The sequence below is a fragment of the Pseudophryne corroboree genome, chromosome 2, assembly GCF_028390025.1.
Source record: "Pseudophryne corroboree isolate aPseCor3 chromosome 2, aPseCor3.hap2, whole genome shotgun sequence".
NCBI lineage: Eukaryota > Metazoa > Chordata > Amphibia > Anura > Myobatrachidae > Pseudophryne > Pseudophryne corroboree.
This window is the reverse complement of record NC_086445.1, coordinates 919,560,934-919,569,644: the sequence shown is the minus strand read 5'-3', so window position 1 is coordinate 919,569,644 and position 8,711 is coordinate 919,560,934.

Below are 8,711 nucleotides of genomic sequence, written 5' to 3'. Positions count from 1 at the left end.
GCCCTTTGGGTCACCAAAGAAACCTGGGAGAAGGATATTATTCGCATTGGGGTGATCTATAGACCACCAGGCCAGGGGCAGGATTTGGACAGGAACCTATTGTTGGACATCACTAAAATGGCTTTAAAGGGAGAAGTCATAATCATGGGAGACTTTAATTTACCTGATGTAACTTGTGAGGGGTCTTTTGCTAGTTCAGCTACAAGTGGCAAATTTCTAAATTCCTTACAGGGAGCATCTCTCAAGCAATTGGTGAGGGAGCCCACTCGCAAAGACTCCATATTAGATTTAATTCTCACAAATGGTGACAGGATATCAGACACATATGTGTGTAAGCACCTGGGATCCAGTGATCATCAAGCAGTATGGTTTAGTATAAAGACAGGATCCAACTCCTGTCACACAAAAACAAAGGTGTTGGATTTTAGGAATGCTGACTTTGCAAAAATGGGGAGATGTTTAAGTGATTCATTGGCGGGCTGTAGGGCCTTGGAAGGAGTGCAGGAGAGGTGGGAAAACCTGAAAAGGGCAGTAATAAGTGCAACAGACCTTTGTATCAAAAGGGTTAGGAAAAGCACCAGGAAAAGGAAGCCAGTGTGGTTCACAAAAGAAGTATCAACTAGTGTGAAAGCAAAAAAGATGGCTTTTAGGAAATACAGACTCAAAATAATAATTACAAAGAGGTTGATAAAGCTAAATATTTATCTTATAACATTCACTATATGTGGGTAAGAGACTCAGTACGCAATTGGCGTATGGGGTACCGTAAGGGTACGCACTTAGTGTAGCAGACGCTTATCCGTGGTCGAGACGCACATGCGGCACGCTCGCTCACAGCTTAACGCTTGGTGTCGAGCACGCTATAGGCGGCCGACTACCGTAATGCTACGCTACCAGCGTAGCGGACGCTCGTGACCACGAGGGGAACACGAGCGGCGCAGACGCTCACGGGATGACACTCAGTAAACCTTGTATGCAACACACTGAAAGATTGAGTTTGTACTGTAAATCTTACTACTGAAATACTGTAGCGATATAACGCTGCTTAACATTGTTAATACAAAAGCTGCTTGAGCGATTGAGACGCTCCGAATACCCTCAGTAATGTAATAAACACACAATACCTTGCTAAGGTTCCAACACCTTTACTAACAATATCTAGCTATGTAAAAAGGGGAAAACAGTTAACAGTTCATACACTACAGACTAACATCAATATCTAAGCAGGATAACTACACATAAATGTACAATAGCGTCTTAATCGCAAACAATAACATACAATGAGAAAGAGTAAAAGAGAGAACGTGGCAAAATACAAACAGAGAACAAGTTGGTCACAGAGAAGAACTTACACACTGGGAACGATCGCTGCGCAGTCCTGGTACCAGCTCTCTAGTTAGTCAATGATGAAAACCGTTGTGGAGAGAGAGACTGAGCTGGCCAGGCTGGCTGTTCTTATATACACTGCGTACAGTACACTACAAAGGGACCTATAATCTCATTGTTCATTGGACACAGGAATGTCTCCCCGCATCATAACAAAAGGTCATAGGTTAGTTTGAACAGGTGGGCTGTGACTATATCGAACTGCTCAGGTGGGAGGGAATCTCAGGATTCCCGCCACATGGATAATGAACCGCAAATATAGTAAATGTCCAGAAACTACTAATAGACATAACTATACGCAGGAGCGATTAATCTTTACCTAACCAGCACCGGATTGTTTCTAATAAAATGTTCTTTAGTTAGGTACCAAACACCACTGCTCAAACCCTGTCTGTCCCTTCGCATCATGCAAAGAGGAATTCCTCTGTCCAGCGACCAGTTACAATAAACAAACTTACAGTTATTATTAAGGGGAACATTACCTATAAAACATACCATTTGGATTTACTATGTAACGATTGAGTCGCCCGCTAGACGCACACAAACTCTACCGTAAATGCTCATACCACGCGCTCGAGCGCATGGCCGAGGAGGCGCCGTCACGCAACTGCGAATATGCGCACGCACGGGAGAGAATGTGCATGTGCAGCGGGCAAGCGCATGGGGTGAATATATGGCAACGTGCAGCATGATATTTTTCCGACTTTGACAGTCCACCCTTTGGCAGTCACCAATAACTGCCACTTCCTAAAACAGTTAAAAAAAAAAGAAAAATATATGTCATCATGTAAATACCTTTTTATGATTGGGTAAAGGGAGGAGAGGAGAAGGTGGGAAAAAGGTATGACCTAGTGAGATAGTAGAAGCATGTGTGTATGAATCCATGTTTGAGGGGTCATGTATCATCGTGACGTACGTGTTTTAAATCAAGCTTCGAGGTATTGCGAAGTATACATTTGAATCCTTCTTATCCCGTATTAAGGGTCTGTGGATGGGCTGCAAAGTTTGGGTGGTGGCAAGCTGCGCTCAACTCTTTAAAGGTATTGGATACAAAGTAGCTGCTATTGGAAATATGGGGTTGTTAGGGGTACTCCTTCCCCAAAACGGTATATGCACTATGAAAGAGAGAAATAATTTCCAGCGCTTCACTTTGTATAAACCTAATAAAAACTGTTATAGACAGATCTTTATAGATATATTCTGTTTATTGTTAACATAAATTATAGACACTTTGACAAATAAAAATAGTAATATAAAATGTTTCTCCACTTATAAGCATTTAAACGGATAAAAATAGTATTATAAAATGTTTTTCCACTTGCGATCACAAGAATGCATTTACTTGTAGGAGTATTTGGTGCATATTAAACACATAAGGACGATACACATACACATACACAAACAGACATTAAACATATATATTTGTGGTAACTGTTTCTAATTTCAGAGGGAGTTGACACACTATTGTAGCGGTTTACTCTACTCCCCTGTGTTCTGTATTATTTCCTCTTTTAAAATGTCACTTTGTGTCGATTTGATTTGATATCTTACGAGGTTGCAGTCTATTGGTAAGCGGGTTTAAATGATATGTCCCGTATTAGTCAAATAACAGATCCAAATTGCAGCTCCGTAATTGCAAATGATTAAAGTCTGCCGGCAGACTTAGACGTTCGCTTACCGCGTCGTCCTCCTCCTTGGTCCTGGGCTCCCCGTTTGCGGTGTCCGGCGTTCGGTGAGGACTTGCGGGCTCAGCGGTGGTCCGTGCTCTCTACGATCTACGCGTTTCGCCTGTCCAGGCTTCGTCAGGATAGTCGAGATAGTCAATAGCATTGCGGGCTGCTTTTTATTTCTGATGCGGTCCGTCCTTAATTGGCAAAGCTGTCTTGAATAATTGATTTATTTTATCAGTGTGTGTTTGTTGTTCATTGAACAAATTGTTCCTTGATGAGATGAATCTCTTGTTTAATCTTATCATTTTCTTTGATGTTTTAGCAGTTCATCAAAGTATTCCGGGGATGATTAATTAATTTGTTTCCATCAGTGCCTTTGATGTTTGGCACTGTTGCTAAATATTCTAGGAATAGTTAATTTGATTCCAATTATATCAATTAGATGTGAATGATTCAATCAATTTTGCTAAATAGTCTATTAGTTACCACAATTAATTTCATTTTACAAAGACATGACAACATTTAGATTTACATATAACATAAATGTATTGCCGGTGTGGGTCTTGTTATTTAAATATCTGTTTTACAAGTATACTAAAATGACCTGTGCGTTGCATAATTATTTGTTATAACCACAAAAATCACAATAAAAAATATGAATTATGAATTAAATAATTTTGAATAAAAAATGGAAAGTTATGTAAAAATTAATTACTTAAAATTATTAGTGTAAAATAATAGACACATATATATAATTGATAAATATATATGTAAGAAGGATTAATATGTTGGTGGTGATTGCAATTTTATTCTTGTTTTTATTATTATTTTTGTTAGATGACGTTTCTATCTTTAGGGCATTTGTCTTAGTCTTTGAGAAAGGGTTTCAGTTCGAAATCTAAATTGAGTCCATTTGGGTTTAAGGTGTCCAGTTCATAAATAAGTTTGGTTTCTTCTTTTAACAGCAGATCTTCTACATTTCCTCCTCTCCATGGTCGTTTGACTTGTTTTAATCCTACAAATTGTATTTGTGTAGGGTCTCCTCCATGGTATTTTAAAAAATGCGCTGGGACACTATGGTCTTCTTTTTTGTTTTTAATGTTGCATAGATGTTCGTTTATCCTTGTGGTTAATTTTCTTGAGGTTTTCCCTATATATTGAAGTCCACATGGGCAGAATAGTAAATAGATTACCCCTTTCGTATGGCATGTGATTTTTTCTCTGATCTTATAAACCTTTTTATTTGAGTAGGCTGTGATTGTTGTTATTGCTTTATTAGATTTGATGTTTATTTTTTTGCATGCTGCACATGTTCTGCAATGGTAGAAACCTCCAGCGTTATCATTCAACCATGTCCCTGGGTTCTTTTCCTTATTTGAATTCGTCATGTAGCTTCTTACCAGACTTGTTTTTATTGTTGGGGGTCTTCTGTAGATAATCCTCGGTTTTTTTGGTAGTATCTCCTTTAAATCTTCATCAGTTTGGAGAATGTGCCAATGCTTTTTTAAAATGGTTTCTAGAGATTTGCTCCGTCTAGAGTATTCTGTTATGAAATGTATGTTCTGTTTTTGTTTTTCTGTTTTTTCTTCCTTGTTAGTATTGTATTTTAGAAGTTGGTTTCTTTTTAGAGTGTCTATGTATTGCTTATCCTTCTTGATTTTCTCTTTATCATAATGTTTTTCTTCAAAGTTTTTTATTAGAATATCGGATTGTTTCTCATATTCGATTATCTTTGAACAGTTCCTCTTTACCCTGCGTAATTGGCATCTGGGGATATTCGACAACCAGTTGGGATGGTGGTTGCTCCTTGCGTCCAGATAGTTATTGCAATCCACTGGTTTGGTGTAATTCTTAGTTTCTATTTTACCTTCTTCTATATAGATGGTTAGATCCAGGAAATGTATGGTGCTTCTACTGATTTCACTGGTAAACTCCAGATTCTCGCTGTTGTTGTTTATAGTGTTGATGAATTCTTCTAGACTTTTTACTTCACCGTCCCAGATAATCAGCACGTCATCTATATATCTGGCCCACAGTATTAGATTTTTCTCGTAGTTGTTATTTTTCCATATCCGTTCTTTCTCCCACTGTGACAGGAATAGGTTTGCATACGCCGGAGCGAATTTCGTACCCATCGCGGTCCCCCTCTCTTGGCTGTAGAAATTATCCTCAAACCAGAAATAGTTATGTTTCAGAATGAATCTTATTCCGTCCACTATAAACTTTATTTGTTCGTGGTGTATTGTGGAATCTTCTTCTAGGATTTTTTTGATATTATTACATCCTTGTTGGTGCTCTATGCATGTATAGAGAGATTTAATGTCGCATGTTGCCATACAATAAGTATCTTTCCACTCTAGTTTTTGAAGTATATTTAGTACCTGTGTGGTGTCCTTGAGGTGACCACGTTGTTGTATTACAATTGGTTGTAATAGCTGGTCTATATATCCTGATAATTTAGCTGTCAAAGATCCAATCCCGGATACTATCGGTCTTCCCGGTGGTTCTTGCTGGTTCTTGTGTAACTTCGGAAGGTGGTAAAATACCGGAATCTTTGGATATTTTGGATAAAGATATTCATATTCTTTATCTGTCAGGATCTTTTTCTCCTGACCGGTTTTCAGAAGTTCAATTAGATCTAGCTTATACTGGTTGGTTGGATCTTTTTTTAAAATTTTATAGGTTAGTGGGTCGCTCAGTAGTTTCTTGCCTTCGGCAATATATTTGTCCTTATCCATAATACATATTCCACCGCCTTTATCGGCTTGTTTTATGACAATTTCTTTATTTTTTGTTAGTGAGTTTAGGGCCTTCTTCTCTTCAGCAGTTAGATTGTTTTTCACGTCCTTACGTCTTTTATATGTGCAGACTCTTGCTTCTTTCATCTTTTTCAGGTCTCTTTCAACTAATTTTTGAAAAGTCACCAGTTGGGAACCTTTTAGGTGTTGAGGGTAGAAGGTAGATTTTTCCTTTAAATTTGTATGTTTGAAAATATCTTCTTCCAGGGTCTCTTGAGGTATGTCTGTCTCAGATCTTTCCTTTTCTTTCCTATGGAAGAATTTTTTTATAGTTAATTTTCTCATGAATTTTTCCAGATCGATGAATGTCTCAAATTCTTTTATGTCATTGGTTGGTGCAAATTTTAGGCCTTTTGTGAGGATTTTTGTTTCTGCATTCGTCAGTTTGTGTTGGCTGAGGTTGTATATTCCTGGTGGTATTATTTCCTTCCTCCTTTCTTTTTCTTTTTTTGATTTAATTTTTGTGCCTCCTCGTGTTCCTCGCTGGTTTCGCTTCCTTTTCTTCTTCTTTTTTTCCTTTCCTGATTCTCCATTGAACTTGCTGTTTTCTTCGGTATGGCCCCTGTATTGGAGAAGGAGCAGTTCTTCTGTACTAGCTCTAAAAAAGCATCTAGATATTCATCTGCGTCGTCAATTTCTGTATCTGATTCGACTGGTATTATTCTGTGTTTTTCTTTTTCTGCTTTTTCTTTTATACGTTCCATCAGTGTTCTGGCTGATACATCCATTTGGCTTTGGCTGAATTCTTGGCCTTGTTTGTAGATTTCTCTGATTCTGTCCTCATCCAGGGGTCTTCTTTTGTCTGAGTTTCTGTCCCTTTCAGGTCTTCTTTCCAATGTGGAGTGTTTATTCCATTCTTCTCTATTTTCTCTAGGATCCCTTCTGGTCCTTGTGTTGGGATACGTTTCTGTATATAGTTGTCTGTGGTTTTGGTTTCTAGAGACATCCCTAGATGCGTACTGTTTTGTTCTGTAGTCTTCAGATCTTCTTTGTCTTCTTTCTGGCATTTTTTCTTGCCATGTCCTTTCTCTTCTTATTTTATCTTGAGATTTTATTGGTTGCCAATTCCTGTAGTCATTTTTGTAATCTGCCATATCCCTGTGGTATTTCTTCTTTTTCTGTTCAACCACATCTTCTTCTATCTTTCTTAATTTACTTTTCGTCCAAATCTGGAGGATAAACGAACATCTATGCAACATTAAAAACAAAAAAGAAGACCATAGTGTCCCAGCGCATTTTTTAAAATACCATGGAGGAGACCCTACACAAATACAATTTGTAGGATTAAAACAAGTCAAACGACCATGGAGAGGAGGAAATGTAGAAGATCTGCTGTTAAAAGAAGAAACCAAACTTATTTATGAACTGGACACCTTAAACCCAAATGGACTCAATTTAGATTTCGAACTGAAACCCTTTCTCAAAGACTAAGACAAATGCCCTAAAGATAGAAACGTCATCTAACAAAAATAATAATAAAAACAAGAATAAAATTGCAATCACCACCAACATATTAATCCTTCTTACATATATATTTATCAATTATATATATGTGTCTATTATTTTACACTAATAATTTTAAGTAATTAATTTTTACATAACTTTCCATTTTTTATTCAAAATTATTTAATTCATAATTCATATTTTTTATTTTGATTTTTGTGGTTATAACAAATAATTATGCAACGCACAGGTCATTTTAGTATACTTGTAAAACAGATATTTAAATAACAAGACCCACACCGGCAATACATTTATGTTATATGTAAATCTAAATGTTGTCATGTCTTTGTAAAATGAAATTAATTGTGGTAACTAATAGACTATTTAGCAAAATTGATTGAATCATTCACATCTAATTGATATAATTGGAACAAATTAACTATTCCTAGAATATTTAGCAACAGTGCCAAACATCAAAGGCACTGATGGAAACAAATTAATTAATCATCCCCGGAATACTTTGATGAACTGCTAAAACATCAAAGAAAATGATAAGATTAAACAAGAGATTCATCTCATCAAGGAACAATTTGTTCAATGAACAACAAACACACACTGATAAAATAAATCAATTATTCAAGACAGCTTTGCCAATTAAGGACGGACCGCATCAGAAATAAAAAGCAGCCCGCAATGCTATTGACTATCTCGACTATCCTGACGAAGCCTGGACAGGCGAAACGCGTAGATCGTAGAGAGCACGGACCACCGCTGAGCCCGCAAGTCCTCACCGAACGCCGGACACCGCAAACGGGGAGCCCAGGACCAAGGAGGAGGACGACGCGGTAAGCGAACGTCTAAGTCTGCCGGCAGACTTTAATCATTTGCAATTACGGAGCTGCAATTTGGATCTGTTATTTGACTAATACGGGACATATCATTTAAACCCGCTTACCAATAGACTGCAACCTCGTAAGATATCAAATCAAATCGACACAAAGTGACATTTTAAAAGAGGAAATAATACAGAACACAGGGGAGTAGAGTAAACCGCTACAATAGTGTGTCAACTCCCTCTGAAATTAGAAACAGTTACCACAAATATATATGTTTAATGTCTGTTTGTGTATGTGTATGTGTATCGTCCTTATGTGTTTAATATGCACCAAATACTCCTACAAGTAAATGCATTCTTGTGATCGCAAGTGGAAAAACATTTTATAATACTATTTTTATCCGTTTAAATGCTTATAAGTGGAGAAATATTTTATATTACTATTTTTATTTGTCAAAGTGTCTATAATTTATGTTAACAATAAACAGAATATATCTATAAAGATCTGTCTATAACAGTTTTTATTAGGTTTATACAAAGTGAAGCGCTGGAAATTATTTCTCTCTTTCATAGTGCATA